Genomic DNA, 26,990 nt, shown 5'->3' on the forward strand with positions numbered 1-26,990 from the left:
TACATCTAGGAAACTCAATTAATGTAACTCCTGGATTCTCTTCATTCATTCCAGGATCATTTATTTTATTAGCGAATTTGGGAAGAATAATTAGAGTTGTATATCATGTGTTTAATGTTATATTTGAGAATATTCAATTTTATGCCCCCCCCAAAAAAAGCCAATAAAAGTAATGGGATGGATGAAACGATAGTCTCCATTTGGTACAAATTGTGAAGTTGGAAGCCTGTGTGACCTGTCTAAGACAAAATAAGTGAAAGATGTGGGTCGAACATAGTTGAAGAATGGAACAGATGAGAGTGACACAGATAGAAATGGAAGAACCAAGTAAACATTAAATATTAGCAAAGCACAGAACATGTTACATCTGCAGTGACAACTGTATCATTCCTAAATCAACCACTTATTGGTGACACTAAGCCTGGCCCCAACTGTATGCTGATGCAGAAATTCAGAAATAAGGCCTGGCTGCTCAGTAGGCTGTGGATAGCTACAGCTGTGGCTAGGCATACTTGCCTCCTCATTTCTTCAGTACCACAAGTACATGTTGGTTTCAGGCACTACCTACCTGTTGGGTCCTGTTGTTCAATCTCAACCCTGGTCTTTGTAATCACACAATTAGCAGGAAAGGCTGATGTGGAGAGAACTAGGACATATGAATGTTGCATAATCCCGGACTCAGTAGTGTGGTCCTTCCATATCCACCATATCTTATCCCATCTTGTTCCTCTGCTTGTTTCTATGTGTTTTAAAATTGATTTAATACATTGCATGAGTTGAGCATCTTAATGTGATACATAAGACTTGTTGTTCTGTAACGTTTTAGATAGTTTGTGTGGTATTGTACTTGGAGACTACCATTGGGCAAGGTCAGATTTCCCCTAATACAGGTAGCTCTTTCAGTCATGCTTTTGTTACTTTGGGGATCTAGCTGCTCAGAGAGAACAGATGTTCTACAGCTGCCCCCAGGAACAAGCTCTTCTGCTGCAGCAGGGAGACCTGCCAGACTTGCCCCCTGAATACGGAAGTCTGTCTAGTCCTTGTTCATTTGGTTCTCACACCACCTAGGTCCTCCGACTTAGCCTTTACAGATAATAAAGATAATATTTTGACCTCCCACCTGCCACTATTTAATTTTGTTTTTCAATTTATTCAGCACCTGGGTACAAAAAAGCAATAACATTTGTTGGACCCATTTAGACTTTCCAAGCTTTCCTCACCTTACAGTTAGGGTCACTGAGGCCAAAATAAGCCGAGGAACATTTAGATTGTCCTTGTTACCAGGGTGGGTATAGTAGCATTCTTGTTTCTTTAAGATCAAACATGGAGGTATGGGCTCCTGCTGGGACCGTCTATTGCTCTGTTGTGTTTCAGGTGGACTGCGTCAAATTGGGGCCTTAGTGGTCGCTCTTGTCCTGTATCCTCTGGATGTGGAAGGCTCATGCCCAGCACATCTAAAGGACCCAACCCATGGGCCCCAGGTTATCCTGTCCTGGGCTTAATTATCTTCTCCAGTCTGCTAATGTGTCCTGCGGCCAGTTGTGGCTGTATTTCCATCCAGACTTATGGAAGCGTATTTTTTTCTATCTCCTACGTTATGTGAACACTGGCTCTGAGTTAATCCTGAGATTAACTGAGGTTGAGTGAAACCAGTGCCTTGTTTCTTCAGGAGCCAGCAGTATAATCCTTTGACATTTTCCTGTACTTACGTATTCCCTTGACATCTCTCTTGTAGGTCAGTTTTATGCTAAGACTATAACACTTCACTTGTTTTCAAGTACATGACCTCTCCTAGACTGCTCTCAAAATCTTAGTTTCCTGCCTTAAAGATGCTGTCGTCTCTGCTCTTTCTTCATTACATTTCCTTCCACTCAAGGAAGTGCTAGAAGTTTATTCCTTAGTTTTCTAGGAAAAAACAGCTTTCCATATAAAATGCTTGAAACAGTTTATTTACTAGTAACAAGGAAGTTAGTACGTGCTCTTACCTTTAATTTCAGCTCTATCAGTTACTCACCTCCAACATTACCCAATTTCTTTGTCCTTAAAGGGTTCATTTTACTTCAAAACCTGTTGCTATCGGTGATAATAATTACTGCATTTTGCTTATTCATGACTTCCAGGGCCTAGCATAATTCCTGGCTTAGTAAGGAGGAAATATATCATAGTGATTAAGAGCTGTTAGAGAAAATATATACCTATATTTTTTGTCACTCAATTTCTATTTTTCTTTTTCTAAAACAGCCTCCCAATGTTTCTTTATGAGAAATACTATTGTCCCTGTTAAATATGATCTATCAGGGCTGTTGTTTGTGGTGCCCATGGTATGGTGTGTGCTAGGTCAACCGTACACTCTCTCCCTGCATTTCAGAGATTAAAAAACCCCTGACATTTGTTGGAGGTGATTGGTCACAGAGGTAACACCTTATAGAGACAGTATGCCAGTTCTTTTTCAACTCCATTGAGGTAAAATTTACGTAATATGCAACTAGCTATTGTAGAGTGAATAATTCAGTAGCATTTAGTGCATTCACCATGTTGTGCAACCAACACCTATCTCCAGTTTCAAAACTTTTTCATCACCCCAGAAGGTGACACTCTACCTATTAGGCAATCATTTCTGATTATTTATTTCAGCAGTTCTTCACCTGTTGTTATTTCCTCATTCTTCTGTGTTCCCTCCACCGCTGAGAACTACTCCAAACCCTTATGACAATTCCTCTTCTACTTAAGCTATTCAAAATCACCTTCTCTTGCTTGCAACAAAATAATTCAAACTAACATAAGATTATGGGTTTTGGAATCAGACAAGTTTCTTCAATGTAAATGGTAATTTTCAGATTTAAATGATATAATTTATGTAAGGCAGCTGGAATAGCCATAACATAGAGTATATACTAAATAAATGATAGGTATGATTATTATTAGGTACTAGATGAACATTTAATGAATAAATTATGACTCAATAAAATGATCCTCCCTATGGTGCATTTACAGTAACTGAATTTGATCAAATCTAGATTGGGTAGGTAACAGGACTAGGCAGACCAGATATAAAAGTACTTATGCTTGGCAAGGAAGATGAAGAAAGTGGTGAAGAAATAAATACTACAGTACTTTTATAGTTTCAGGTCTTACATTGAAGTCCTTAATCCATCTTGAGTTATTCTTATGTATGGTGAGAGATAGGGGTCCTGTTATTTTCTTCTGCATATGCCAATTTGATTTTCCCAGCACTGTTTATTGAATAGCGTATCCTTTTGTTGTGTATATTTTTGTTGATTTTGTCTAAGATCAGTAAGCTGTAGGTATGTGGTTTATTTCTGGGTTCTTTATTCTCTTCCAGTGATTTATGTGTTTGTTTTTTTGTTTTGTTTTTTTTTGTTTTTGTTTTTGTCTTTGTTTCGTTTTGTTTTTTTTTTTTTGACGGAGTTTCACTCTTGTTGCCCAGGTTGGAGTACAATGGCACGATCTCAGCTCACTGCAACCTCCACCTCCTGGGTTCAAGAGATTTTCCTGCCTCAGCCTCCTGAGTAGTTGGGATTACAGGTATGTGCCACCACACCCAGCTAGTTTTTTGTAGAGACGGGAGTTTCACCATGTTGGCCAGGCTGGTCTCGAATTTCTGACCTCAGGTGATCCACCTGCCTTGGCCTCCCAAAGTGTTGGGATTACAGGGGTGAGCCACCGCATCTGGCCTGTTTCATTTGCATACCAGTAGCATGCTGTTTGGGTTACTCGTGCCTTGTCATACAGTTTGAAGCCAGGTAATGTGATCCCTCCAGCTTTGCCAGCTTTGTTCTTTTGCTTAGAATTGCTGTGGTGACATGGGCTCTGTCTTGATTCCATATTCCATATGAATTCTATTTCTGTGAAAAATGACATTGGTATTTTGATAGGAATTGCACTGTGTCTGTAGAGTACTTTGGACAGTATGGTCATTTTTAACAATATTGGTTCTTCCAATCCATGAGCATAGGATGTTATCCCATTTGTTTGAGTCCTCTGCAGTTACCTTCTTCAGCAATTTTCAGTTTTCCTTGTAGAGATCTTTCACATCCTTGGCTAAATATATTCCAAGATTTTTTTTTTGTAGCTATTGTAGATGGGATTAACTTCTTGATTCAGTTCTCAGCTTGATTTTTGTTGATGTATAAAACTGCTACTTAGGAAAAGCTCTTTGGACATTGGACTTGGCAAAGAATTCATGACTAAGACCTTAAAAGCAAATGCAACAAAAATGGACAAGTAAGACTTAATTAAACTATAAAGCTTTAGCACAGCAAAATAAATTATCAACAGAGTGAACAGACATCTTGAAGAATGGGAGAAAATATTTGCAAACTGTGCATCCAGCAAAGGACTGATATCCAGACTCTAGAAGGAACTCAAACATTTCAACAACAACAACAACAAAACAAACAACCCCATTGAAAAGTGGGTAAAGGACATGAATAGACGTTTTTCAAAAGAAGACATACAAATGACTAAGAAGCATATGAAAAATGGTCTACACGACCAATAATCAGAGAAATTAAATTTAAAACTGCAATGAGATACGATCTCATACCAGTCAGAATAGTTGTTATTAAAAAGACAAAAAATGGTGAGGATGCAACAAAAGGGAAGGCTTATACCCTGGGAATGATTGGTGGGAATGCAAAGTAGCGCAACCTCAATGGAAAACCATATGGAGACTTCTCAACTAAAAATATAACTACTACTCAATCCAATAATCTCATTACTGGGTATCTACCCAAAGAAAAAGAAATTGTTATACCAAAAAGATACCTGTACTCATATGTTTATCACAGCATAATTCACAATAGCAAAGATACAGAATCAACGTAAGTGTCCATTAATGGATGACTAGATAAATAAAATGTGCTCTCTCTCTCTCTCTCTCTATATATATATACATACACATATATATGTATAAAATGTGGATATATATATTCCACACTATGGAATACTATTTGGCCATAAAAAATTGTGAAGTCATGTCTTTTGCAGCAACATGAGTGGAACTAGAGGTCGTTATTTACGTGAAATAACTCAGAAACAGAGAAAGTCAAATTCTGCATGCTCTCATGTATAAGTGGGAGCTAAATAATGTATATACGTGGACATACAGTGTAGAATAATAGACACTGGAGACTTGGAGGGATGGGAAGAGGGTGAGGGATGAGAAATTACTTAATGGGTACAATGTTGACTATTTGGATGATGGCTTCACCACTATGCAATATATCCATGTAAAAAAGCTGCACTTGTTCCCCCTAAATTTACAATAAAAAAGAGAGAAAGAAAAAAGATATAAATATTCCAAAATGTGTTGGGAAGTGTGGAACATTTGTTTCTCCACTCCTGATGTTTATTTCCAAGTGAAGGGATATCAAATCCCTCTCTCTGCCTGGCCTTTATTCAGCTGATAAGTTTAACAGCAGAAAGTGAGCATCCATCCTCTGCCTCTTCCTTTATCCTGGAAATGAGTTACCTGTTGGAAGCAAAGGTCCTGCCCTGATCATGGTGAGATTTGGGAATGTGGGAAGAACTGCCATGGTCCAGAGGTGCTATGACTGAGTGGGTGGTCTCCTTTTACTACTGAATTCCTTTGGGTTCCTTATGACTGTATTACTTGTTTCATTGTTCTTATCTGGGGGAAGATAATCTGTTTTAATCAGTAACTAGAGAGGAAAGATACTACTAAGACAAGGAGGAGATTGCAAGGTTGTGATATAAGAGAGTAAGATTGGAGAGGACAAGGATGCTGCTTTTCACCCAGTCACTAGCTCTTTGGGTGTTTATTTGCTGGAGTATTGATGTGAAAGCCATGTGCAGGTGAACCATGGAAAAAATACCTTTGTATAATTTAGGAGAGATAATTGAATCAACTATATTTACCTGCATTTCTTGGAAGTACCAGAATTAATTTATGAAGCTATTACTACAGATTGTGAAGCTCAACTTTCTTGATAGTTTGATTTAGAGGCAATGGTTTAGTTCTTCTGGATGGCAAATTAAATAAAGCCAACCTAGCTCTGATCCATTATTTCTCAAGCTACATTATTTTCTTAACAGAGAAAATCATTTGTTAAACTAATGGAAAATAATTGTCCAAGTATGTCAGAAGAGACATAATTTCTCCCAGAGCTAATACTTTGCTTAGGATTCAGTTTTTGTTGGCAAGCCTAAATTCAAGCACTAAGTATGGGATAGGTCAAAAGAGGAAGCTATTCACTAGAGAAAGTGGGTTTTGCAGAATAGAATCAATATGATGGTGATAATAGCATAGATCAACATAGTAATATATAACACCTTCACACTAGCTTTCTTGAAAAAGAATTAATTGGCTCGGGTAATACTTTAAGTAAAAATCATCATTCTTGTAGAGAAGGAAGTCTTTTTAACTGAAACAGTATGTAAGGAAAGTAAGCAAGAGCTGGAGAAAGACGATCATAAGTTGACATAGTACCTAGCATATCATATACTCTCATATTGTAATCAATATACACATAGAATATATTAAATATATATTGAGCAATGTATTGAATATACCTAGAATAAAGCCATAAGCATGGCTTTATTTCTCTCCATCTAATCTATAAGTTACTCTTTCCACTATTTCCGCACAGATACAAATTATGTCATTTGTTGTACAAAACGAAAAGTTGTTCTTTATGGCTCTTACAAGAACAGCGCTAGTTTTAAACAGCATATAAATGTTGGTGACAAAAAAGAAATGCATGATGTAATTCAAGGTGAGTGAAAGGCTAGAGACTTCACAGACTAAATTCTGGGCGCAGAGAGGAGGAATCAGACCTCAGGTTGATTTCCTGGTGTTTTCTTGTCAACAGAAAGCCCAGGATCAGACAAGGCTTCCCAGTCCCAAGAGGCTCCTTGCTGCTGCCCATTCATGCCCTGTGCTTGCTTGTGCAGCACTTGTAGTTTATGCTGTTCAATAGTCTGAGAAGAGTTCTGGGCATTCAGTTTATTTAAATCTTGGCCAGCATTTAAGACAAAGATAAAAGACTGTCTCTTCCACGAAGCCTTCCCTGAGCACCCCAGCAAGAAGGAATTGTTTCTTCCTTTGATTGATTACTTGTTTACATTGTTAGATTATTTACTGAATTTCACCTTATATTAAAGATACATGATTGTCCACATTGGGTCTTTAGCCTGAGAGTTTTCCAGAGTGACAGCCATAGTTTACTTGTCTTTATATACACTAAAAATTCTTTGTGGTGTAATGTAAATGTCATAGTCATTCAATAGACGTTTATCGAATGAGATTCTAGTATGAGTGAACAGTGTCAATCATAAGAGAGGGAGAATTTGTTTTTGTGAATAAAAGAAAAAGTATTACTCAGTGTTGGCAAAGATACGGAGGACCAGATGCTCTCCTAGAATGTTGGTGATATCTAAATCCTTGCATCCTTTTTGGAAGGCAATTTTGCATTAGTCATTAAGATTTGTAGCACACAAACATTTTGATCCAGTAACATAACTTTGTATGAATAAGAAGAATAAGACTTATTAGAGTATGTATACACGTGAGAATGTTTCTTCCTATAATGTTTATAGTAAAAAACACAAACTACCTAACAACCAAAAAATAAATCAATATCCATTTGGGGACGTGAATAAGACTTTAATTTTCTATGTATATATCTGCACCATTTGATTTTTTATAATGAACACATAAAAATATATGAAAATATAGAAAAAAAAATCTCAGTTATTTTGTTCTCACCAAAGGAGCTGCTGCTATTCTTTGGGAAGAATCATTCTGAAATAAAGATGCATCTGCCTTCCATCTAATTCTCCCATTTTATTTTGACATGGAAGGCAATAATATCTCAGAATAATTTTTGTAGCATTTCTTTTTCTAAGTACTCTATTATCCACCCAGTGTTTTTCAAGAGTTACCCCCAAGTTAAAGCTGTCAATAGCCCTTTATTTCCTACAGGATAAAATCTGAACATATAGACCTTATGTACAAAGTCCCTCATGATTTATTCTATTCATCTTTCCTCTCTGCCTCTATTTTTTCTCTGCAGCTTCTCTCATACATTTAAGGTTGGTGCAAAAGTCATTACGGTTTTTGCCATTTTTTTTTTTTTTTTTTTTTTTTTAATAGAATGAGGCATTGCACCAACTGTTGTCTGAAACTCTCCTTCTATTTCAGGCTTTTGTGGTTTTGACATTCTGTTCCTTTCTTTTAGAATGCATACCCACCTGGTAGTTTCTTCCTTTTCTTCTGTGAAGCCTCTGCTCATGTGTCACCTTCCCTGTGATGGTCTCCGACTACTCAGATGTCACGAAATCCTCCATTCCTGTTGTTCTCACACCCCTATCCCCCATCTCCCTCTAATGCTATCACATGTTTATAGGTGTGTCTTCTCTACTTGATGAATAACCACTGGGGACAAAGCCTTATTTATCTTTATATTCCCAGCTGATGACGTTTGCATGAACTTTGTAGTCTATAGCATGCTATCAGTGGAAATTACGTTTCGCTTTGAAATGATTATAAAGTGGTGATCATGGGCTATCGTCTCATTAAAGAACAACTTTTGCTCCACCATGATTTTAACTGTTGTAGTGCAAAGGCAAAGACACCATTCTCTCCCTTAGTTAGGAAGCTGATTCATCATATTTAGATATACGTCATGCCCTTTACTTTGAAGCATGTTCTTTCCTTACCCAATGATTTTAAAATATGACATAAATCCAGTTTTAGCTCTTTTTCATGAGGACTTTTTCAGGCCAGTCTCTAGACTATCACATCACTTTTTTCATGCTCTCCTGGACATATCACCACTTGTTTTGCTCCAGGCAGTTCTTCACAAGCTCCCACCCCTTGGCTAGCCCCATGGCATACAGGACTAGATTAAAACCTTTAAAAAAGCTGAAACAATCATTGTAACCCTATATGTAATATCAATTAAAAACTTACTAAGTAGGGAAGAGAGTGGTGGTTCAAACCTGTAATCCCAGCACTTTGGGAGGTGGAGGCGGGCAGATCATGAGGTCAGGAGTTTTGAGATCAGCTTGGCCAACATGGTGAAACCCTGTCTCTACTAAAAAATGCAAAAATTAGCTGGGCATGGTGGCGCATGCCTCTGTAGTCCCAGCTACTTGGGAGGCTGAGGCTGTAGAATTGCTTGAACCCAGGAGGTGGAGGTGGTGGTGAGCTGAGATCATGTGACTGTACTCCAGCCTGGGCAACAGAGTGAGACTCTGTCTCAAAAAAAAAAAAAAAAAATTACTAAGTAGTAAAACTCAAACTTACAGACATGCCAAAATGAAAACAACTTCTTCAAAATTCTCTGATCATGAAAATTTAATGGAAGAGCAACTTATTTTTCTCCTATGGCTTTGCTTTCAAGTGTTCCAACACATCCTAGTCTCCACAGTAATAGTCTCCTATCATTGGTGTAGTATCCTGTTGCAACAGAGGGTTTTGTGGAATTTGCTTTAATATTAGACATTTAAACATTTTTATAATTCTAGAAGAGGAGAGGGTCTATTAATATTCAATAGTTGCCATAGGTTTATATAATTTTTGTTTTGAAAGAGACCTTAAGCATCATTATTTCAGCCCATGGATTACAAAGCTTCACTGAGGCAAGGTACATTTTTTAAAAATTAAAAAATTAATTGACACATAATTGTGCATATTTGTGGGGTTTATAGTGATGTTTCAATACATACAATGTGTAGTTATCAAATCAAACTAATTAGTATATCCATCACCTCACACATTTATCATTTCTTTGTGTTGGGAACTTTAAAAATTGAGGTGAAATATTATACTTTAAACAAGCAATACAGTGTGCGGACCAGATGGAGCTGGAATTTAAATATTGGCTTAGTTTTGTTTCTGTCACCCCACACTGTCCATGTTCTTTATTTCTGTTTTCTGGAGTGTAGGATTGCCAGATTTAGGAAATAAAAATGCTTGCAACATTTGGGACCTACCCATGCTGACAAATTATTTGTTGTTTTTCTGAAATTCAAATTTTACTGGATGTCCTATATTTTAACAGGCAGACTTATCTGGGAGTAGAGAGAAAAAAATACTAATATTTAATGAGCACCGAGCTAGTTGCTTTTACTAATATTTCACTGAGTTCTAACCATACCTTTGCAATTTTAAAAATAGTTTTTATATTTTATTATAAATATCGATGTGTTTTTGTGTTTTTATAAATGGACAAAGAAATTAAGCTTGGAGAGGTCACATTCTCTGTACCAAGAATAGAGCAGAGAAATTAAACTCTGGAGCGGGGAATAGATGAGTTAAAATGTGATTATCTTTTTGATACTTCGGAATTCTCTTGGGTTTCTTTTGTTTGTAACATTTGTTTCATTTCCTCATCTTGAGGAGAAAAAAATCCCCTCCTTTTGTGTGTGCCATGTATCTTAAAGAAAATCTAGGTTTTAAGAAGGAACTACAGGAGGAAGGCAAAGCCCCTATAATAAAGCAGGGCAGAGTTTGCAAAGAAGTAGAGTGAGATGAGGAGGGTGGTCAGGCAGGAGGTGGCTTAGCGGTTTCCTGGGCAGACCGTGAGGATGCTGAGTCAAATCAAGTAGTCCCTTCCTTTCTTATCTTCTCCTTTCAATGCCTAGTCTTTCCTGATTTTAGTAGATATTCCTCAATTTCCACCAGCCTGAGCAAATACAAGCCAAGTCATATTGGTCAGAATGATAAAAAGAAATTGTTATCATATCTTTCCTTCAAGGTATGGGGCGAGACATTTTTTGGAGTTTAAATAGACTCTTCTCATCTTTCTTCAGGGAAGATGATCTTTTTTGTCTGCTTTTTAGGTGGTGAAGCTTCCTTCCTTTCACTCCATGCCCATACTTGCTTCTTAGAATTGCTGACTGCTCATTCAATCCTCGGGAACTTTTTCATCTCACCCCCTTCTTGTGTTACTCTGTGTGTGTGTGTGTGTGTGTGTGTGTGTGTGTGGTATGGTTATGTGATTCTGCCCCTTGTAGATACTGAGGCGAGGCTTATTAACCTCCAAATATCTCCAGGTATTTTTCTTTCTTTTTCTCATCACATGAATTATACCAAAGAAGGAAAGACTCCCCATCAAAGAAGCAATATCCTCCTAACCAAACAATCATGGCCCTACAGAATTGATTTCTAGCTCCTACCATGATGCTACAGATTTTGGGATGCTTCCAGGATATATTTGAATCTGCCCACTGTGGCTTGTTTTTCAGTGTCAGGGCCTTCTCTAAAAGTCACTGTTTGGAGGTTGGGCTGCACCTCTTCAGTATTTTTTGGTTTTGCTCCATTTTAAACTCAAAATTAAACTCTTAAGCACTTATCTTTGCAGAAGGACCTCCACCACTGCCTTTTGAAATACTTATTCTCCCAGTTCTTACAGTGAAAATTTAAATCCCCAAGCTTTCAGTCTCTAGGCTTCTTGAGGATCATCTTGTATGGGGCACAAATTATTAGTTTTCCACTTTTTCTCCTTCAGGGATGCCATATTCTAATTGCCGAGGCCTTGAAGTCATTACCTACAGACCCTGCAGCCTGGAAATACAGACCTTGAAAGACAAGAGTTTTTACTTAGAGACTATTAAAGCTTAAAGTATGAGAATAGAGTGTAATGCAAATGATTGCAAGTGTGCATCTAATCAATTTTTTCTTCTCTTTCACAAAGCGCTTTTCAATTCCCTTTTACAAATTGAGTTTTTCAGCTAAATAATCATTCCACAGACAGGCAGTTATGGTTACTTTCTTCTTTTCTAATAAAGTTTTCCAACTCAGAAAGTATTGTACATACTGCCTGAAGTTATATGTTTCTTTCACTTTTACATTGAGAATAGAAGAACAATCACTCCCCTATTTAATACCTATTGGGTATAATCAGTACTATATTTGATCTGGGGAGTTTGGAAAATGGAAAAGCTATTTCAGCTTTCTTAAATGATTTGGGAGTGATGCAGAGTATAAAATATCAAATTCAAAATGAAGCTGAGTTATTCCTGGGTCTGGAGATACCTACTATCAGATTGAAAAAATTAAGGATACTGCAGACCACTGGGACCTGCCCAGGTGGAACTCAGCATGACTCTGGTGCAGCTGGAAAGAAACATTCGGGAACATTCAGATTCACAGTTTTTGGGTGTAACTTGGAGGATATTTGAAAGCACTTCAACAGAAATGAACACTCAGGAGGTGGGGCACAGACGTGTACAGGCCAGTGTTAGAGGGAGGGGAAGTAAAAACCAGGGTTAGACTCTGTGGCCAGAACTTGAACGATTTTCCTGGTTATTGGCTTGTTCAGTGCTTTCTGTTCAAATGGCCAATGGTCAAACCGGATGTATCCTTATGTCTTTTCCTGACTTTGGACTCATGTGGATGTAGGAGCCTTGTCCTTCTCTTCCTTCTCAGTGGTTGAAATCAGGCTTTGCAATTTTTAAAATTGGTTCTATTAAAGAGATGGGCCAGCAACTTTTGATCAAGTAAGTACTCTATTTGACTTTCAAACAACTTCTTTGAAACAGATTATCTCAGATATCTCTTTTAATATAGTAAGTATTTTATGAACCAGGATTAATTCGATCAGGGTCAGTTAAAGTTTCATCACTTCTTTGAAGTTGCTTAATATTTGACTTACTTTGTGTGATCCTACACAATTATTTTTGCTTGAATAAGGCTTGCCTGAGTACTTGAAGCACAGCAGAAAATGTGTAGTTTCTTAACATGGCACACACATAAATTATATAACATGATGACAAAGAAACTTACATATCCAGGTGAGGGTGAAATTTGGTGGAGTAATTGCATATCTGTGATGCTAAAAGCAGTATTCAATAAATATTTAATGAGTAGCTTATTTCTTAATTTCTTTTTCTTAAAGTGTCTTTTTTGAGCCAGAGTCTTGCTCTGTTGCCCAGGCTGGAGTGCAGTGGTACAATGTTGAATCACTGCAACCTCCACTTCCCAGGTCCAAACAATTCTCCTGCCTCAGCCTCCCAAGTAGCTGGATTACAGGTGTGTGCCCCCATGCCCAGCATTTTTTTCTTAAATTTTAGTGGAGACAGGGTTCCACCACGTTGGCCAGGTGGGTCTTGAACTCCTGAACTCAAGTGATCTGCCTGCCTTGGCCTCCCAAAGTGCAGTGCATGAGACACAGCGCCAGCCTTTATTTCTTAAATTCATAAGGGCGATGATTAACATTTTAGGCAGAATAAGTTTTAATTTTGAGAATATCACAGTTAGAAGCTCTGATTCCTAGGCACTAACATCTAAGCTTAATCAAAACCACTTCTATGTTTTTTTCCAAATGCTCCCTAAAGGGATAGGTAAAGCCCCAACATGAGAGTCCAGGATTCTGCCTATAGGGTTATGATTGAGCTGGAATGCCAATTTAAATATTCCCACTACAAAGCCCATTTTCTTTCTATTACACGGTACCATGATTTTTCTTCCTAGAAGTCTGATAACCAGGTGACAGATGGAAGCAAACTGTCTGAAAATGAGAAACAAATGAGTAGATGAATGAATAAACATACATAGGCAGCCATGGAGGTCAGGTATCAATTTAAAGCTACAAAATTGAAAGATAGAGAGGGCATTTGTTTATATTCTTTTTATAATATGCCATTTTCAATCTATTTTGAATGACAGAAATTCTTATGAAACAGTTGTGTTTATTGCAGAGGTTATAATTTAGAATTAAAAACTATAGATTTTATTTATTTGATATTTATGTCTTACTCTTTTGTGAAGGCATTTGTATAGAAATTGTCTGTAATGCTACGTAGAGAAAATAATAGCATAACACTAAACGCTGTTGGGTTAGGCTGTTCTCACACTGCTATAAAAAAATGCTTGAGACTGGGTAATTTATAAAGAAAAGAGGCTTAATTGGTTCATGGTTTCACAGCCTGTACAGGAAGCATGATGTTGGCATCTGCTCAGCTTCTGGGGAGGCCTCAGGAAACTTTCAATCATGGTGGAAGGCGAAGGGGAAGCAGGCAACGTCTTCTATTGCTGGAGCAGGAGGAAGAGAGAGAGGGAGGCAGGTTCCACACACTTTTCAACAGCCAGATCTCATAAGAAGTCTGTCGCGAGAACAGCACCAAAAAGATGGTGCTAAACCATTCATGAGAACTCCACCCTTATGATCCAATCACCTCCCAACAGGCTCCACCTCCAACACTGGGGATTACTATTTGACCTGAGGTTTGAGCAGAGACACAGATCCAAACCATATCAGCTGTCATGATTTTGCAATATTTGCCCACGTTCTAGATTGCTTAATAGAATATGAAATCCTTAAGAATTAGATTATTTATTATTTGTCATAATCCCAATGAGTCTGGGATAAACACTGGAGAGTTTCAAAGTATATTATTTATGAATATATATGTACAGTAAAGCTTTACTATAAACTGCATGTGTATATCCGTATCTCCATTTGATAATAGCTGGTTTTTTGCTATTTAAATATATTGAACTCACAGTTTTGAAAATAAGTCTGTTTACATTTAGAACTAATGTAATAGAAATATAGTATTCAATAATATTAAGTAATGGCAAAATAGAGCAGCCTTTGATTAAATGGCAAATCAGGTAAATAAATATGCTTTAGAAAAATGAGAAATGGAGGGAGGGAAAAAGAGAAGAGTGGAGAGAGAGACTGACTCCTATAATGAGGTAGAACTTAGGGACTTGTGAATGACAACGCTAATGATGGTGTTGATGACATGTTTAATAACAAGTAATTATTAATGACAATTACTTTATAGTGCATATTACTTAGCAAAATTATAAGAGAATTTGTTCTATTCCTGAAATTTAAAAAGTTAAAATTTAGTGTATAACTTGAAATAAGATTCATTTAGTTTGCATTTGTATTGATCTTTAAATACATTTCCCTAAAATACAAATACAAAAATTCTAAATGTTTATTTCTTTAGAAAATCATCAGTTCCAAAGGTAGTTTTTCAATGTTTCATTTTTAAAAAGTTAAAAGTACTTTCATTTCTCCTAAAATTTAACAACATCGATGGAAAATGAAGCAATAGAGAGGACTGGATTTCAAACACTTAGCAGAGTGTGAATCATTTGAAGATCATTCAGTGGAATTTTTCTGTCAGGCCATACTTGCTTTGTTTTTAAAGACAGGATCTCATTCTGTTATCCAGGCTGGAGTTCAATGGTGCAATCACAGCTCACTGCAGCCTGGAACTCTTGAGCTCAAATGAGTCTCCCTCCTCAGCCTCCCAAGTAGCTGGGACTACAGGTGTACACCACCACACTCAGCTATTTTTTTTTTTTTTTTCCTTTTAGAGCCTGGGTCTCGCTTTGTTGCCCCGGCCTGGTTTTGAACTCCTGACCTTAAGCAATCCTCCCACCTCAGCCTCCCAAAGTGCTGGGATTATAGATGTGAGCCACTATGTCCGACCATACTTTCTCTTGAGAAGTGAGTCATTATCAGTGATTTTAAAAAGAGATAGTAATTAGGTATGACCAAAATTTAACTAAAGATTTAGAGTATTTCTTCTTTCTCCCTCTCCCCCACCCCTCCTCTTTTTTTTCTCTCTCATTCCTTTGTTTTCCTTTCTTTTTTCTTTTTCTTTTCCCCTTTATTTCTTTGAAAAAATATTCATCATGTGCGTTATACGTAGTAGTTATTGAACAAATGAAAACATGTAAAGGAGAAAGAAATGTGGATCAGAACTATTAAGTATTTTGTGGAAAATTATCTTGGGACTCATCAAAGATAATTTAGAAACAGTCATAAAAATCATTTTAAACTCTGCTATTTTCTATTCATTTTATTCTATGAGTTGTTGAAAATCAAAATCTTACAATTGGAATTCATGTGAAATTATCTCATGCTGTTGTCTCTCTTTCAAATGCAAAGTTTATGTGTCCTGTGCATGTTAATGCCAATTTTTCATCATCCCACCATGCTAAAGAAATTTTCTGTCCTGAATATCTTTGTCATATGTACACATTTTAGATAGCTCTTCTGGCCAAGAATATGGATCATTTACAGCATAGGGGCAAGTTGGTATATATAGCATCATGACAGTGAAGCAAATTCCACAAAAACTGCTAATGGACAGAGAAATTTCATGGAGAAAAGCTAGCAGACAGAGCTGGAATAAAACAATGGTAAGTCTGTAAGTGGAAGTTAACTGTTGGCATTTTATTTTAAGGACAGTTGTTCCAATACAACCTTGTCAGTAATAAAATAATGTTTCATTTTGCTATTCAAATTCTGATTTATCATGAACTGGTTCTTTTTTTGCTTTAATCTCAGTAATGAATTTGAACAATATTAATTCAGCATCCTTCAGAGAACACTGTGTTTATGTACATTTTGTATTTCTGTCTTACTTTTGACAAGAGAAGTCTATTAGGTACTTTATCCTAGAGATCTTCCTTTTTTTTGGTGCAATGGTACCAGTATCTGCCCAGCTGCTGAAACCTGAAAACAAGGTCATACTGAGTTATTCACTCTCTTTTATTAATACTTCCATTCATCCAATCATCATTAGGCCAGGTTACTTACCTCTGAATTCTTCCAGTCCTCGTCTTTCTCTTCCTCTGTCACTGTTGCTATACCAGGCAGGTTATCTTTATCTATATCTATATCTTCTATATATATATTGAGAGAAAGTGCAACAACCTTTGTTGACTTGCTAGCAATCAAGTCTTTGATTTGCCAACAAAGCATTCCTTTCAATGTGCAAATTTAATTCATATATCATTTTCCTATTCACATTTCTTCCACTGCTTGCTGTCACTGGATAAAATGTAAAGTTTCCTTGCACTGCAAGGGGCCTCATGATCTGGCCCTTTTCACTTCAGCATCTGCTTCTTCCTATTCTCTGTCACATCATCAGCTGAGCAGAACATCTCATGTTTCAGTCTTCCTCCAAGAAGCTCTCTTACTCACCTCCCCATCCAGGAAACATAAGCTTATCTTTCAAGTCAGGTTATTGTACTCAAGACTCCTCCACACACTTAAAGGCTACACTTTTTGTGACTCTAATGTACCTTGGACTTATTCATCTTATATTATTATTTTTTGTTTTCATATTTGTCTCTACATCAGACATGAATTCATTGAAGCAAAAACATCTATTATTTCTGTCTTGAGTCCCCAATTCTCTGCATTGTGAGGATAACACAGTTATATGTTCAATAAATATTTGTTGAATAAATGAATGAACTACTCTGTGATACATATATCTGCATGGATGACTGCAGACAACCTAAGATCTTCATGTTAAAAATTAGCTCATCATTTCTTTCCTTGATTTTCTTGTCTTAGAGTTATGCATCCATTCTCTAAAGTGAAAAGACTGTGAGTAGCCTGGTTTCTTTCTCTCTCTCCCTCCCTCCTACATTTAATAAAAAGGAGATCAGAGTCATATGAACTTAATTTACCAAATTTCCCTCAAGCTAATTGTATGACTAATTTTTAACTTGTATCTTTGTTCCAGGCAATTTTCATTCCAATTCATTCTCCAAACTACTGCCAGATTTATCTTTTCTGAGATCCCATCTGCATCTCCTCTATTGGAAAATTTTCACTGATTCTCATTCTCAATAAGTATGGTAGCCTGAATTGTAAGACTCTGCCATATCACCACAGCGTGTCTTTTGTTTACCATTTGATGATTAAACCAATTCTGTGTATACCCTATACAATAGTTACACCAAATATTTTCTCTTTCCCAAAATACGCTATGTTCATAGTTATCTTAAGATATTTAAACATGTTCATCATTGCTTGGGTCAGTGAACTCCTGTATTTAAGACTCTACTTAAAGTTGGATGAAAATTGGATGAAAAGAAATACATCAGACCTTCCAATATCTTATTCTCTAACCTAATATTCCATTTATTTATTTATTCACTGATTTCTCAAACTTTATTTTCACACTAATTTTATGTTAGGCCTTATTTTAGGTACCAGAGTATTAAAAGATTAAAAATAAAAGTTAAATCCTGTTATTAATAGTATTCACACACTTGAGGTAAAATAAGTAGCATAATATAATTTTTTAAATGTACTAGCAATTTGTTTGATTTTTCTCTTACAAAACTCTTTAATTATATGCTTTGTAGAGCATAATATTATGGTTTTATACATTGCCAGAAATATTCTCTTTTGACTCCGTGCCTTCCTTTACTTCTCATCATCACCTACTTCTAGTCTCTGAGGCATATCTTATTTTCTCTTCAGTTTCTAGATCATAATTCTCAATCTCTATTAAGGTAGAAGTCTTTGAAATTTCCATAAATCTTGTATATTATTGTAGTGTTGGAGAGAACACTGGAAATGTACTGTTCTCTGAGGTATTTTTAGTTGTCAATCATGCTATTTGAATCCTACTTTCCAGGGACTATTTTTAATCATGGTTCCCATGCACTGTTAACTATTTAGTTGACTACCTCTCCTGTCATTTGTGAATTTCTTGAGGGAAGGAGCTTATCTTGTTCGTTTTTTAGAACTCCAGCTCCGCACAATGTTGAGTACATAATACTCAAATGCTTTTTGAAAAAATAAGTTAATGCATGAATGACTATTGCAATTTCACTCTTGACTTAGGAGATAGACCCCAAATATTTTGTTGACAGGCAGTAGCATTGATTGCTGACAGAGAATGTTCTTTTCTCTTTGCTTCACAAATAGTTCAGAGACACTCCAAAATTCCTTTTGGGGATGTAAATGCTACATGTTTATTCTTTGATATTAATGGCATAGATACTCTCTTAGGCAAACACCTCTTAAGGAATTCTCTAGATTAATTGACACTCCCCATCACCTGTCTAGAGCCTGTTAGTGCCAGCTGTAGTTAATATGGAAATTATGTCATTTAATTAGATTGTCTAAACTTGCTAATGTTAAATATCAAAAGCAAGAAGATTACTTTTTTCCGGGAACATTAAGTTGATTCTTTCAAAAGATATAATGAAAAAGAATTGCTAGAAAACTGCTTTCAAATTAGCTTTGGGGAGGTCTCTATAAAAGACTGAGAGGAATGTGTAGTCACATAACTTCAGATATGCTCTTGGATTCTAGCTCCATTTATTTATTTATTTATTTATTTATTTATTTATTTATTTAGAGACGGAGTCTTGCTCTGTCGCCCAGGCTGGGGTGCAATGGCATGATCTCGGCACAATCTTGGCTCACTGCAACCTCCACCTCCCGGTTACAAGTGATTCTCCTCTCTCAGCCTCCTGAGTGGCTGGGATTACAGGCGCATGCTGCCACACCTGGCTAATTTTTTGTATTTTAATAGAGACGGGGTTTTACCGTATTGCCCAGGCTGGTCTTTCACTCCATTTATTTTTTTAAAACAACCTTAAGGAGATGCATCATAAGTATAAAAGATGAAGCGGTACCCCAACCCGAGGGTTCATATCCAGGAAAAGACCTAGGTCTTTCTAAGTTAAAAGATCAGCAAAAAAATGTACATTTAAATGTTCTAAGCTGAAATAAAATGTTCATAGTAAATAGATATCATGTTAATGATAGGATTAGGAGAAATACCTAATGTAAATGACAAGTTAGTGAGCACAGCACACCAACATGTCACACGTATACATATGTAACAAACCTGCACGTTGTGCACGTGTACCCTAGAACTTAAAGTATTTAAAAAAAAAAAGAACCATAATTACTCCAGTTCCCTCCTAACACAAAAACAAAAACAAAACCAAAAACTATGCACCTTGATTCAATTACTTTTAGTCACTTTCTACTGAAACATTTGAGTAGATGTTGGTTTCCCAACAATTATTTTACAGTATCCAAGGGGAAGTGTCTCTTCTTCATCATAGCACAGGGCTCTAAGTTGTTGATTTTTTCCACATGAGACTATCTTTAGAAAGCCCTCAATTCTCATGGAAACCATTCATAATACAAGGATACTCATGGGCCCAGACAAATTAGTATAGAAGAGTGCCTTACCCTTCACTACAGAACAAGTTAGGAAGGTCGACTGTGGGCAGATGTGCAGGGTCTTGAATTAATGCTTTAAAAGCATAACTAAAATTTTACTTTTCTTTGCTGTCTCATCCAAACCAATGATACAATCCTTCTAATAGACAAAACAGTTCTTGTGTACCAGATTGCTTTGTATGGGACTGTATGTCTAAATCCTTGACCAAAAGTCTGAGATTTAAGACAAACATAATCCCCAGACACAGTTACTAGGGATTCCAAACCCTGTTATGCTGTGAGTTTAACTGCTCATGCAAAGTGGATTTGGTCTCTCATAGACTGTAGCATTGACACTGGAGAAAAAGAGGCACAACCAGAGAGGTGGAACAATCTATACAATGTGTTAATTTAACATTCCACCAAGTTCTTGAGTGGTCAGTAATCTGAATAAACAATGAAGCAAGTTTACAAAATTAACTATGGTACTCCAAAGGACAGATATTTTAAGTGTTTTGCCCAGTTTATTTTTCACAAATGTTATTAAATTTTTATTTTAGTGCATGCATTTGTTACGTATCAGAGCTCATAGTTGAATAAAGGAGTGAACAAATTAGCAATTTGGGGAATGTTGAAAATTAGAATGTTGGGTCTTGGCTGGGCACGGTGGCTCTCTTATGAACTTGAACGCAGGTTCATAAAAGTAAAAGGGAAAACTGTGCTGGGAGAGGCACCGGAGAACAGAGGAGTCTGCGAGTCTGGAGATGAAGTTCTCTGAGAACTCCCACTGCCATTAGATACGAATCCACTCTCATGACCATGGTTTCTCAAACTGCTAGGTGCTGCCTCCTCTCTAGCATCTTATACTTTCTAGTTTATCATTCCCAGCTATATCAGCAGCTATTTTATTTCTTATTTGACACCTCCGTCAGCTTTTCATCCTTGCTGTCCCATTTTTTTTCCTTGGGGGTGGGGAATGCTCTCCCTGAATCCTCACATGAATGGCTCATTCTTGCCACTCTTTCTTGCTTCAAATATTACTTGTTCCGACCCATGTTCCATGACCACCTGCCTAAGGTGGCCACCCACACTCCCATCCCTCTTGCCGTCTTCTCTCATCTACCTGTTCTATTACCATATAGGACCTACTGGTTTCAGAATTATTCCTACTCATTAGCTTACTTGTTTGTTTATTTTTATTTGTATCTGTCTAGTTTGGTCAGAATATGAACTCTTTGAGGTTAGATATTTGTTTGTTATGGTGTTCTCAGTGTTCACAATAGTGAAGGTAGGCTGAGCATGGTGGCTCACACCTGTAATCTCAGTACTTTGGGAGGCCAAGGTGGGTGAATCACTGGAGGCCAGGAGTTTGAGGCCAGCCTGGGCAAGATTGCAAGACCTCATCTTTACTAAAAATAAAAATTAGCTGAGCGTGGTGGCACAAATCTGTAGTCCTAGTTATTCAGGAGGCTGAGGTGGGAGCATATTTTGAGCCCAGGAGTCCTAGCCTGCAGTGAGCTGTGATCATGCCACTGCACTCCTGCCTGGATGATAGGGAAAGAGTCTATTTCAAAAAAAGAAAAAAAAAAAAGAAAAAAGAATACACACACACACACGTATACATACACTCACATATAGGATAGTAAAGGTGCTTAATAAATAATCATTAAATAAATATGTATTGGCATAAAAAACACTAACAAGAGATATATACTACGTTTCCAGTGGTTAAAACAGAAACAGTCTATATATGGTTTTAAAAAAGCCTCTATTTGCACAGGAAAAAGGTTCCTGAAATAAGTATATTAAAATATTAATATTTTTTTCATCTTGTGGAGGGAAAATTTTATGATGTCTATATATTAATATAATAAATAACAATTAGCAATTTTATATGCTTATGATTACTTATATGATAAAGTGAAAATATGACAGAAAAAGAAATGTTCGAAAAAGTTGTCGTCAGTAGAAATTGTGCAAGCAGCAATTTCAAGATGGAGCAGAGTGGTTAGCAAACAGCTCTCCTTTGTATTTCAGCGTTTAAAAATAAAGAAGGAAGTTTTATTATTTTTCTGATTTGATTAAGTGGAGAGAATAAAAGAAGGGCAGCTAGCATACGGAGCCACAGAACTTCTGGCCAATAAGGAGTGTAGAACAACAACAACCAAACATATAAACTCTTTACTTGTCTAATTGTTTAATTAAGGAGAGTAGATAATGGAGAGTAGGTTCTGAAAGTCAGATGGATGAGGATAAAAACGTCCAAAAGAGCATCAGAGTGTAAACTGGCCTTATCTCCAGCAGGACATTCAGAGTAAATCTACCCACTCAGAACCCTTAGAAGAAGGCTATCTTTGGGACTCTGTTCATATTATCCCACAACCAGATGTGATTCTTATTCTACTTCCATCTCTACCTCACTCTAGTGGCACTTTTTGTATGCATTGACTTCTGCTGATATGTTTCTTTGAGGGTTGCATGTTTGAAATACTTTTGAGTACCCCCTCCAAACCAATACACTGCTGAAGCCATGATATACACCAAATAAATGTTTGTTGCATAAATAATTTCAAAGTATGCAAATTAGGCTGGAATTGACTGACTGTGCATGATCAGTTGAGTATTTATTAGTAGTAATACAAATGCTACATCTTATATCAATATCCATTTCTCAAAAAATATATTCTTAATTTGGAAGTTCTAATAAAAACAGTATTTGTTAAACATTTGCCAGATCTTCTTGAGGAGAAACTAACTGAATTGCTTTTATAGTCCTGATCTCTACAGTTCTTAGATCAACCACCATAGAATTCTGAGTCCTTCAAGATTTTCAGATCAATGAAGGATTTAGACATAGGCAGTGAGTTTAAGGATTTTTTCTGAGAAATTTATTTAGATACTTAGATGGAAAGAATTTGTCGCGTCCTTAAGTTAGGTCTCCTAAGCTCAGCAACCGGAACGTAAATAGAACTTGCAAAGTTAAAATCCCATTACATATGATTCTGCAGTTAAATAGGCATGGCAGTATGAGAGAAAAAATGTAAAATAAGTATGACCATGCTTATTTGAGGTTTTGACTATTACTGACACATGTAAACATGTAATGGTTCTTATTTATTGATTGATTGATTGATTGATTGAGATGCCGTCTCACACTGTCACCCGGGCTGGAGTGCAGTGGAATGATCTCACCTCACTGCAACCTCCACCTCCTGGGTTGACGCCATTCTCCTGCATCAGCCTGCCAAGTAGCTGGGACTACAGGCGCCTGCCACCACACCCAGCTAATGTTTTGTAGTTTTAGTAGAGACGGGGTTTCACCATGTTAGCCAGGATGGTCTCGATCTCCTGACCTCGTGATCTGCCCGCCTCGGCCTCCCAAAGTGCTGGGATTACAGGCGTGAGCCACCATGCCTGGCCTGGTTCTTATTAATCATAGGTCTCTTCTGAAAAAATCTTCAGAAAAAAAGAAAAACAGGAAAAATAAAAATCTTTATTAGAAACAATTCATAGTCATCTAAATCTCATAGACTATTATATAGATTGGGATAAGTTAGAATAGGATATAAAAGTGCTATATAGTAACCCATAAGCTAAAACCTTAAGGAAATAAAAATGAAGAAATATAAAAAATTACTCAAGTTTCATAATCTCTACAATGGACTTTCTTAGCATTTTTGGGTTGATGGTCTAATATATCCTTTTCTTGAATGTTATGATCAATGTATTCATGATAAATGTTTTCAGTGAAGATTTTGATCTTTAAGTTACAAAATGTTTGTTAGGAAACCATTAGCGCTACCCATTAGATCTACAAGATTGGAGGAAGAGGGCTTGAATGGATGTACACAGCTTTCTTCTCATGGCTCTGTCTGGGGAAGAAGAGATGACCTGATCCCCACTGGCACCAGACTCTTCTCATTACATCCTGGGCAGTGCACAGAGGAGAAAGAGAAGCCCGGAGCTGGCACAGGTGCAAAGGTGGTGAAATCATTGATGCTATGCGGTAAAAATTCTACCATCAATCAACTAGCACCAGTAGGAAGCTAATCAGAGGAAAAAACCTTTGCTTGTTCATAAGTCAGGACACATGTCCTCTAACAAAACTGTCAGTGTGTAGCTGTTGCTGTTACAGCCATTTTCCTTTTCCTTCTACATAGAAAAAGCCCAGAGGGAAAGAATACACCGCAGAGAAGGCAGGACCCTACAAAGCTGTGAATCGCCTCTCCAAGGTCTAGTGGGAGAATGCTGTCAGTCACACTGCTTTCCAGAGATTAAGTCTATGGTCTCTTTCATAATGGCTTGCTCAATTTAAAAACTGTTACTTGAGAGAAAAACAAAGCTATAACATAGTACACCCAACCTCAACTGGCTTTTCTACTGTCTCAGGATCAAAATGTAACCTGTCTTCACTCTGCTAATGAAGTATTTGTATGAAAATGCACTGTATTCATAAACCCAGTCTACTACTTACCAGATTGATTGATGGAGGGTTTGCCTGTCCTTCTCATTTACCGAAGGGCAGAATATCCTATTTATTTCTCTTGAGCTAAAAGCTCCATTTACCCTTATAAGACAAGAAATTAGCTCAAGCTTCAACTGGTGATTCCTAGCTAAGTTTTTGAATACAAAATAAAAATCATAAAATAATGTCATAATGGAGCCTCTTCCTCTAGTTCTCAAGTTTTTGCTTGTTTTTATTTTTAAAGCCTAATTCAAGACAGCCAAAATGCTGCATTTCCATGAATGAATCTTTGAACAATTTAATTTCCTGCCTGCTTGGAAAAGTAAGTTTATAAAATAAGTTATCTGGTAGATCTCAAAGACTTCAATATCATCATTACTTTGCTTTACTAATGAGAGGTTTTTGACAAGGTGTCCCTAGATTTCAATGCAGGGGGTGAGAGTCATCCACATACCCCAAAATTGTATGTAGTGTTTGGTCTGTGCACATTTGTGCTTCTTTTAAAAAATCATTACAATAGGCTGCATTGCCTATTATATTCTCAAGATATCCTCAATACAAAAAAGGTTAAGAAGAACTTATTTGGCAGACATTTTAAAAGTAGTATTAGATTACACTCCTAAGACGACAGAAAATATCTTGGACGGCTACCAATTCAAACTATTCCTTCCTAATGTCACTTTTTAAACCAGGACACAGGAATTAATTCAAAGGAAACTAAACTGTATTGATAATTATTTTTAAAGTGTTATATTTAGTCTTTGTAGTGTTGAATATGGGATATTCTCTTTGGTAAACTGCATCAATGAAAATACCCTGGTAAGACAGGCTACATTTAGTTTTACCTTCAAGGGTGCTTTCCTATAGAAATAGACATTTTTAAATAGTAGCCAGCTTCTGAGCATATAATGGGCATCTCATGTGAATTGTCAGTAGTTTTCTTTAAGTTGAAACTGTGTTCCTGAGGAAAATGAAAGACACATTAAATAATTAATTTTTTTGAGACAATATCTCGCTTTGTTGCCCAGGCTGAAGTGCATTGGCTTGACTATGGCTCACTGCAGCCTTGACATCCCAGGTTCAAATGATCCTGCCACCTCAACCTCCCAAGTAGCTGAGACTACAAGCGTGTGCCACCACACTCAGCTAATTTTTGTATTTTTTGTAGAGACAGGGGTCTCACTATGTTGCCAGGCTGGTCTCAAACTCCTGGGCTCAAGAGATCCCCCCACTTTGGTCTCTCAAAGTGCTGGAATTACAGGTGTGAACCATCACGCTCAGTCAAGGAATTTGATTTTATCATAATCCTTAAACTTGCATCTGTGTTCATTTTGTATTAAATAAACTGTTGGTGACAATCACCTTGGCTATCCTTTTAGCTAAACAGTTTGAAGATTGAGATATATAAAAATAATATGATAAAAATTGGAGGATATTTGGTACGTGGGTTCATCTCATTTTCAAAATGTATTTTAAACATTACATTGCAAATGTATTTTTCTAATACAAATTTCAAGCAGTTATTCACCAAATTTTGTTAAGCACACACTACACACCAGGCACCTGTCTAGATGATGAGGACACAGCAGTGAACAAAAACCAAAGTTCCTCTTGTTATGGAGTTTATATTCTAGGGGGAAAAATACAATAAATGAATAAGCACAGAAAGTCTGACACCAGATAGACAAGATTTGCCATGAAGAAAAATAAAATAGGATAAGCACACAGAGGCTATTTAAGCGAAAAGTTGTGGCTGTTTAAGATAAGGCAGTCAACTGAGGTTTCTTTGGGGAGGCAACTTTAGGACATGGATAAAAATAAAACAAGGGTGCGATTTGTGAGAAATACGGAGGAGAAAGAAGAAAAATAAAAAAGAAAAAAAGGCAAAAATTGAAGAAAGAGTGAGACAAAAGGAAGAAAGAGAGGGAAGAAAGCAATGAAAGAAGGAAGAAGCAAGTGAAAAAGTAATGAGGAGCTAATGGAAGTAACATAAATAATTATTTAAACATTAACTATGACTGATGTATATTTTAAAAATATGCACATACATACATACTGAACTGCAAGAATCTCCTCTTTCAGCTGAGTATTAAATTTTTACAACGTGAAACATTGTAAGTCATCGCTCAGAGCAGTCATTGCTCAGAATATTTGAGGAATGCCTATTTTGATATTACTTTTTAGAAATGGTTTATACACTGCTCAAAACTTTAGCCTCATTATTCCATATTTACAGGTCATTTTTTTGGTTTAAAAAAAGTATATTTTAGCAGCTTGATCACCGATTCATTCCTTAGACTTGGCGTTGAATGATTTCTGGCTATTTCCAGAAACCAATCTACATTCAAAAAATGGAAAAATGCAACCAGAAAATGTACTGCTACCCTCAAAGTCAGTTAAATGGGTCTTTTAAAAAATAATCCAGCAACTATTAACTTATGATTTGTGAATCTAATAATTCTTTTCCATTTCTTTGCAGTTCCTTAGTTAGATGTCTGATCAGTTTTTCAAAATGTTGGAAAATGTAAGATGAAATCTGTTATGGAAAAGTTAACAAAGTCTTTGCTAATAGTGAAAAATAA

This window comes from Trachypithecus francoisi, unplaced genomic scaffold (genome assembly GCF_009764315.1).
Source record: "Trachypithecus francoisi isolate TF-2019V2 unplaced genomic scaffold, Tfra_2.0 Contig01474, whole genome shotgun sequence".
Classification (NCBI taxonomy): Eukaryota; Metazoa; Chordata; class Mammalia; order Primates; family Cercopithecidae; genus Trachypithecus; species Trachypithecus francoisi.